This window comes from Coenobita brevimanus, chromosome 60 (assembly GCF_032717465.1).
Source record: "Coenobita brevimanus isolate Jiangsu-jjx chromosome 60, ASM3271746v2, whole genome shotgun sequence".
Classification (NCBI taxonomy): Eukaryota; Metazoa; Arthropoda; class Malacostraca; order Decapoda; family Coenobitidae; genus Coenobita; species Coenobita brevimanus.
The window spans coordinates 15,434,755-15,443,982 of record NC_137013.1 but is presented as its reverse complement, the minus strand read 5'-3'; positions in this window follow the sequence as shown (position 1 = coordinate 15,443,982).

Genomic DNA, 9,228 nt, shown 5'->3' with positions numbered 1-9,228 from the left:
ACGTTTGTTCATTATTTCTGCTTGCATTGCCGCATCCTTAAAGACCTCTCCTTCTACTTTCAGTTTGGCGATTCCTTCCTGTTGTTTCAGTTTGCCATTAACAAATCTATAAAACAGTTTGGGTTCATCCTTGCATTTGTCTATTATACCTTTTTCAAAATTCCTTTCTTCTTCTCTACGTATTCTTGTGTATTCATTTCTTGTTCTTTTATATTCTTCCTTTGTTCTGTTGTTACCTCTCTCCAATTGTTCCACACCTTATCTCTCTCTTTTTTTGCTATCATACACCTTCTATTAAACCACTCCTTTTTCCTGTTTTCTTTCCCTCTTACTCTTGGTACAAATTTTTCCACTCCCAAATTATAGAGGTCTAGACAGATATCCCACTTCTTCTGTATCTCTCTTGTTTCTCTGAATTTTCTCCAATCCGCAATTTCAAAAAAGTTTCTCAATCCCGTAAAATTTGCTTTCCCAAAGTTGTATCTTCCCTGTCTATGAAGCTCGTCTCTTGGCTCAACGTTCCCTATTAACATCTGGAACACAATGACCACATGATCACTTTTTCCTAAAGGACAGAGATATTTCAATGATTCTATTACATCAGGTTCTTTGGTGAACAGTAAATCTAACCTTGCTGGTGTGTCCTCACCTCGAAACCGTGTCTCTTCTTTGACTCATTGCGTCATCACATTATTCATTATTATATTTAATAACATAGTGCCCCATGAATCCTCGCCGCCTCCCGAGTACCATCCCTCCCAGTTCACCTCTTTACAGTTAAAGTCACCCACTAAAATTATATTATTGCTTTTCTCAATTATTTTTTGCAAATAGCTAGCCATATCTAACAACATCTCATGGTATTCGTCATCCTTCCATGCTCTCGTCTTTGGGGGAACATACACTACCGCCATATCTCACTTAACATTCTCTCCAGTTTCTAATTTCATATATATCACTTCAGCCCTGCCTTCTCCCATTTCCACAGTATCTACATTTATATTGTTCTTCACTGCTATCATCACTCCTCCTCCCTTTTTTTCTTTCCTGTCTTTTCTCCACAGTTTGTATTTACCATCTCCCAAATGAACATCAATATCTTCTTTTAATTTGGTTTCTACATAGCACATGACATCAGGTTCATGTTCTCTCAAGAAATCGTTAATTTCGATCCTTGTCGATATGAAACCATCAACATTAGTATATATCACCTTCAAATTATTTTTGACGTTTTTAATACCCTCTTCTCTCCTACTCTCTATCCATACCACTTCCTCAACTTCTGATCTTTCACAGCCATCCCCCTTAGTTTCCTTCACTTCTGTTTCCTTAAATACCACTTCCTTACTTTCATATCCAATACTCTCAACAATAAGTATTACATTCTTCCAATGTGCTCTTATCATTGTTTCCCTGTACTTCTTCCTTTAATGTTTTTTTAAACTCCTCTTTCTTCTTCATTCAGATCTTTTTTCTTATTATAATATTTTCCATCCCCGCCTCTTTGCTTAATTTCCAAGTCACTTTAAGTATCTCATTTATTACACTTTCTGATGTAAACTTGACTCTCACTGGTCTTGTTTCCCCTTTCTTATAAGGCCCTATCCTCCTTACTTCCTCAATTTCTTTTACCCACTTGTCTCCTTCGGGGTCAATCTTGCCTAATATTCCTCTCACCAGGTTCATGTCTCTCTCGAGTCTTACGAACCTAACCTTTTCTTCCTCTTCCCTGTTTCCAAATATTACTACACATCTGTTCCTTTCTACAGTTTCTCTCACTATTTTCTCTTTTTTCTTCAGTATTTCACTACATTTTCTTCCATTTTTTTCTTGTTCATTTCCCTTTCTTCTTGGATGATCTCTCTTAAGCTGACCACTTCTTTCTGTTCTTCTTTTATATGTGCCCACTTTGCCTTATGCTTTTCTAATACATTACTCACCTTCTCCGTTTTATTAGTACTCTCTTCTAGTTTCCTCCTCAATTCAACATTTTCCCGCTTCAAATTCCTAATCTCTTCATTCGCTGTTTCATTGGAATGGATCAGACTCTGTATGGTAGTATCCATATTTTCAGACACATCCTTTATCACTAGATTCTCTACTTTCTTTTCAAGTTCACTAATCCTCATAATTAATGTTTTAACCAGGTCCATGACATTGGTATTTGTATAAAATGTGAGTACGTTTAAGTACTTGGGTAGTGTGATGAGTAAGGATGGAAATTTGGAGGGTGAAGTGCTTGAAAGGGTACAGCAGGGAAGAAAGGTTGCTGGTTCTTTGAAAGCAGTGATAAGAAACAAGGAAGTGACCATGGAAGTGAAAAAGTTACTACATGACAGTATTGTGATACCAACTCTAACGTACGGAAGTGAAGCTTGGACGTTGTTGGAAGGACACAAGTCAAGAGTGAGGGCAGTGGAAATGAGTTATTTAAGAGGAGCCTGTGGAGTCACATGGAGAGACAGGCTGACGAATGAGGATATAAAGGAGCGTTGTGGTGTTGATGTGGATGTGATAGGAAGCGTTATGAGGAACACACTGAGGTGGTTTGGCCATGTGGAGAGGATGGAGGGTGAAAGACTGACAGAGAGTGTATGTGAGTGAGGTGGAGGGGGAAAGAGGGAGGGGAGGCCGAGGATGAGATGAAGGGATGGGGTGGAGAGGTATATGAGAGAGGGGGGTGTGAGTTGGGAGCAGGGGAGTGAAATGGCAGGGGACAGGGCGACTTGGAGGCGATTTGTTTGTGGCCACCCCAAACGGGATTGAGGCGTCTGGCGATAGGTAGATAGATAGACAGATCAAATCCTTGAAATTCGAGTCCCTCATTGTTTACATTTTCGGCCATGTTTAATGTTGGTTAAGTACAAAAACAGCTGTTACCGAAAAAAAAAAACTACAAACATTCATGTATATTCTAGCCAATAAATCTTTACATTTTTGGTAGTTTATTAACTTTCATTATTTTAAATTTAAGACAAGACCTTAGGAAACAGGACAGACAAAGTTCCTGAAACTACTTAAGGTTAGCAGCGATGGCTGGGACGTCTGTTCTCTCCGGCTGTTCGTGTGTGTGTGTGTGTGTTTTATCGCCATCCACATCAAATCAGTCGCTACACATGAGCGTTAGCAGCACAACGTCACTAATAACGCCTAGGCTACCTTCGTTATCACTGCCACTGCTAATGACCTGCCTCATTGCTGTTATCAGAATAAGTTAACTCGTTCTTTAATTCATTTTCTATCCCTGAAATGGAATTTCCATATGATTTAGTGGCTAGGTTAATCTTTTATGTGCGTGTGTCCATCAGTAGGTGCGTAGAGATTATGTGCTTTGCTCATCATCTATTGTAGAATGTTTTACCAAGCATCGCATAATAGTATTAGTGATAATTATAACAGCAATAATAATAATAATCATAATAATAATAATTATTATTATTATTATGATTATTATCATTATAATCATAATATAAAAAAATACCGTGCTGGAGGTCTCCGATGTTATCCAAAATTATCAAAACAGCTCTGACTGTCTCAAGAATATTTACATGTTTTTGTTTAAATATTTCCATGAAAAATGTGGTGACCATAAATTGTCACAAACATGCAATACCATGCATCCTGATGATGGTAGGTTTACAGTACCAACGCAGTGCACAATCATCAGGCATTTTGCAATTGCCATAGTTTGCGGTGTTATTGTTTGACGCGAATATGCACCTACTAGTCACGGCGCGCGACTCTAAGGTTGTTATTATCGTGCCCTGGCAACTACCATTCAAAAGTATGTCTGATTTCGTGTATTATATGAGACACATGTGATTCATGTATAATATGTTCGTGTATAATAATATTCGTGTATAATAATATGTTCGTGTATAATAATATTCGTGTATAATAATATTCTTCTATAATAATATTCGTGTATAATGTATTCGTGCTTCATGTTTTGATTCACGCATATTATGATATACGAAATCGGTCTCACTTTTGAATGGTAGAGATTGCCCAGGGTACGATAATGACAACCTGAGCCAGGCGCTGCGAACTATGGTATGCACCTTACCACCACCTCCAACCGCTGCCCGCAGCTGCCACCACCACCGTTATTACTGTTATGCTGGGTGTTTTTAGGTCGGCTTCCCCTCCCAACAACACCTAAGGTTTAGCTGGGTTCCCTTTCTAGACCGGAGCTAAGGTAAAAAGTGAGAGGAACAGGGCATAAAAACTGTGGACAACTATCTTACATGTATATTACCAAATTCTCTAATACAGGACAGACGGACAATCTCACAGGACTCTATACAAAAGTCAAGACTCGGACTGGCAGATAGATCATGGGTATCACACAGGATACCAGCAGTCTCGAGTGTGGAAGACAGACACTGTACTTAAGTGGAGATGGAATTACACTTTGTTCTCTGGCTGCATATACTTCACAGTTATTATGGTCATGTCCCATGTTACACTAAGTGGAGTTCTGTTGGTTAGGCTATTTTAATAGAGTTTGTGTCACGTTTCACTCTGAGTGGAGTTAAGATAGTTAGGCAATTTAACTTGCGTTCTAAACATTGGCTGTCAATTCCCACTTTCACTCCATGGGCACTTGAATCACAGTCACGCAAGGGGAAGTGGGCCAACTGGGGAGGGGGTGGCCGGCGACTCACAGGTGTCGGCCCAACATCGGTAGAGTCCCTTCAGGCGTCCTCTCGTCTAGGGGCCACGGGACTACGTGTAGGGGCGTCGTCCTCCATTGTGGGCTGTGGTCGCTGGGCTGGCCACAGGGGTTTGGCCCTCAGGACTGAAGGGGCCAAACAGCCACTGCAGGTGCTCCTGTAGGCGCCCGGTGTGGGAAGGGCGCCACTCCTCCTTGGGACTGGAGAGGTCGTGCCCTGGGTGTACTAGGGGGCGCTGTTGAGGAGGCCCGTCTACTGCGGTCTTGCTCCTGTTGCTTTGCCCTCATGGTAGGGCTGCGGCATTGCCTACGGCAGGAATCCGACAGGCGTTGGTCTCACTCTGGTGCTGGCTGGGTGGAGTGCAACCCTAGGGTAAAACAAGGCCTCTCCACCAATCCTCTATAAGGAGGTTCTCCTTCTGAGGGCTGCCTCGGGTCTGGGGAGTTGGAGGCAGGACCTACTCTCCCGCTGGTGGGGGCGGCTTGAGCAGGGGTCGCCCCTCGGGTTGTGAAGTCACAGGGGAAAAGGGACTTTTACGGTGTCCCTCCCTGGCACGGTTACTGGCTGTCACTGAGGTCCCTTGGGCAACAGGAGGAGGGCGGCTACAGGCCATCCCTTTCCTGTTGGTGCGGCAACCAGCCCGTCACCAGGGGACCCAACTTCCTGACGGGACCGCAGATGAAGTGCAGCTACCGGCTATCACCTGCTTATGGAGGCACGGCTACTGGTTGTCAGGGGAAATCCTATATGAGGGGCGATGTGTAGGTGAGGGGTGGCTACAGGCCATCCCCTATCTACTGGTGCGACTGCCGGCTGTCACCGGTGTTGTGCACCCCTCAAGGCAACTGCAGAAGGAGAGAGGGCATGCCTTTCTCTTCCCACCTGCATGCGGCTGCCGGCCTTCATGGATTCTGCAGGGGGGGTGGGCAGCACTATGAGTGGCTACAGGCCCCGTCTCTTTATATGTGTAGCTACCGGCCAGTCACTTGTACGTATGGCTACAGGCTATCACTGTTGCATGGCTACAGGCCGTTGATTTTATTGAGCGTCTACAGGCCATCTCTTTAGTTGTGCGGCAACTAGCCATCACTGGGGTGCTGCCTTGAGCTAGGTTGGTAGCTCCACCCTGATCCTGGTGAGGGCTGGCTTGGTTGGAGGGTAATGCACCCCGGACTGAGATGTTCACGCTCGGTGTGCACTCCGGTGGAATAGGAGCGTGCAGCCATATGCCCATATTGCACGGACGTCATGTGTGCCCGACCTATCCCTCCATTGTCGTCTCCTGGGGGTGTTGTGATGCCCTATGTTGCCATGGCTGCTATTTTTATTATTATTGTTATTATTATTATTATTATTATTATTATTATTATTATTATCATTATTATTATTATTATTTTTGAGAACCCCTTATTTTATGGAGGTATTATTTTTTATTGCAGATACTATTTCTTTTCTTGTGTGGGGGGGGGAGGAAGTTAGAAGGCTAGTATTCAAAGACCATTCAAGAGACTTGAAATTTTCAGGAGTGATGTGTCTTGGTAGCAAGCTTCTTTTGGCACAAAATTGCTTTTTCCTAGCACTAGCAGCCTCTGTTATTTTATTTTCAATTTTTGCTCTCCTGTGCAGGAAAAAAAAAATACTTAATCGATTGCTTTGCAAACGTTTTACTATGTAGTCATCAACATATACTAGTGCACCTGGGTATTGATACTGAGATCCAACATATACTTTTTGAGATACTGAGGAAAATCAAAATGGCCACCTCATGCCTGAAAGTGCTTAATCGGAAAGTATTGGACCGATTTTGACCAAACTTGGTGGTAATGTAGTGGGTCATCAGTGAACATGATTTGCCTAGTATGAATGACCTTGACCTTGATCTCAAGGTCACAGGTCAAAATCTGTTTTTAAAAATTAATCATACTCAAGTCCCTTAATAGTAGGTCTACAATGATGAGTGTTTTCAGAATACTAAGACTGTCTATTTTTAAGTTTATATTACAGCATTTATGACAAATCAATATTTTTTAACCTTTTTGAAGAATTTTGGACCTACCACTAAAAAGTTCCTCAAAATGCTAAGCACACTAATTTTCTACATACATAATTTACCAAGACAGTTGCTTGCCATATATACAATGGTTTACACGAAAGTATAAATTCCCACATAATTATATACCGGGTAGATCTTTTTTTGGAACGAAAATCATGACACTTATCTGTGCAACATTCAGTTTATGATATATTATTCATAATACACCATTTACCACAACTGCTGTTAATACTGTATATATTTCAGCGACTGTACACCATATCTGATGTAAAAATGTGGATTTTTTTTTCTGTCTTTCTAATCTGGAATGTGGCATTATCATCTGAAATGTAAAAATCTTTGAATATTCCTTCAGCAAATTCAGAATTCTAGTTTTGATGATGATGATGATGATGAGTAAGGATGGAAGTTTGGAGGATGAAGTGCTTAAAAGGGTGTATCATGCATGGAAAATAGGTTGCTGGCTCTTTTGAAAGCAGTGTTAAGATACAGGAAAAGTGAGCCATATTTGCAAAAAGCTTCTGCCTATGAGAATTCTTTCATTCTCTGAATTGCATCTCTTTTGAACTTGCTTCCCTAGAGCAGTTTCCCCCAAACTTCAACTTACAGCTGTTCAAATCCAACTGAAACAGAGATTTTTTTTTACACGGAAGACACCAGTAATCTGGTGTAAGGATTATTTTATTTATTTGTTTTTCCTTCCTCCGTTCTGTTACTTTAAGAAAAAAACGTTGCTGCATGATAGTATTGTGATACCAACTTTTTAACGTAGGGAAGTGAAGCTTCTGACCTTGTTGGGAGGACACAAGTCAAGAATGAGAGCATAGGAAATGAGTATTTGAGAGGAACATGTAGAATAATTACAAGGTATGAGAGATTGACAAATGAGGAGGTGAAGGAGCGTTATGGCGTGAATGTAGGTGTGATAGAATGCATTAGAGAAATACATTGAGGTGGTTTTGTCATGTGGAGAGGATGGAGAACGAGAGACTAACGAGAAGCGTAAAAGTGTGAGTGAGGTGGAGGGGGAGCGAGGAAGGGGAAGGCCGAGGATGAGATGGAGGGATGGAGTGGAGAGGTATATGAGAGAGAAGGAGGTGTATGAACTCGGGGAGGAGGGCAGTGAAATGGCGGGGGGCAGGGTGACATGGATGCAATATGTTTGTGGCCATCCCTTACGAGACTGAGGCGTCTGGCAATAGACAGGTAATTTTTACTACTACTACTATTACTACTACTAAAACTTACTACTACTATTATTATTCTTATTATTGTTGTTGTTATTGTTGTTCTTCTTCTTCTTCTTAACTGAGAAGTACATACGGTACCGGTACTTCATAAATCCAAACAGTCTGATAACTTTTTTCTTGGTGCCTCTAGTCAATTTTATAATCTCCAAGATGCTTCAGACTTCTAAAGCTTAGATATAGATATTATTAACATCTTCATCATCAGAGGTCCTTTATGAAACAGTAGTAGGAAATAATCCCATAATACGTCATGGACGTGAGGGGGTGGATAAAGAATATTACAAACTGTGTATGTTAGCTTATGACACTGAAGTGTTTCACGGCTTATGAACAGATCAAACCGAATCCAGGCTTTTAAACTGAAGCACAGTTTATTATTTTGGACTATTCCGGAACTTTAACTTCCGTAAACTACTTATGACAAAAATTTGTCACGTTCCATGAAATGTTGAAATGTGAAGATCAGTTTTGATATGGCAGTGGCAGTTAATTTCAGCTAGACCTAAGAGAGACCGGTACGGTAGTATAAGCTGCTTTGTATGGTAGTTGAGTTGTTCATCTACAGTATATACTGTATGCTGTTCATGAGCTAAAGAAAACATGAAGTGGAGCCTTTTATCACCATCTCGACGCATATCCTCAGAGCATCTTTTTCTCGTTTTCTAGTTGAGAAGGATAGCATTACTTTTTTCGAGGCCTTTTTCAGAAGGCCTGCTGTATCGGCTTTGTAGTTTTATTAACCCTGTACATGTACTGACTCTGCACAAACCTTAATCGCTCGTGCATGGTGTACAAGTTCTCATATGTGAGGGCTCACCATAGACAGCATTTCTTAACAGGCAGAGCCAAATGCTTTTTCAGCTCCAAGTCGACATACTGACATACTTTAGTCTCTCTCCAACAGCGGCAATGTTACAACACTGTCTTTACCATCATTCTTACGTTGGATGCCTTGCTTCTGAACTTGTCTGCATGGCCACCCATTACAGTGAGCACACACACACACACACGCACACACACACACAGTATCTGTCAAGCTCCGTAATGCTACAGCAAGCCGCTATTCTCATGTTTATGTATACAAGTGGACAGCTTCGGAGTTTTTACTCAGTATATACATCCAGTGTTTGCAACGCGAAGAGTCTGATCAGCAAATGAATAACCATGATTTACTTTCATATATATATATATATATATATATATATATATATATATATATATATATATATATATATATATATATATGTAT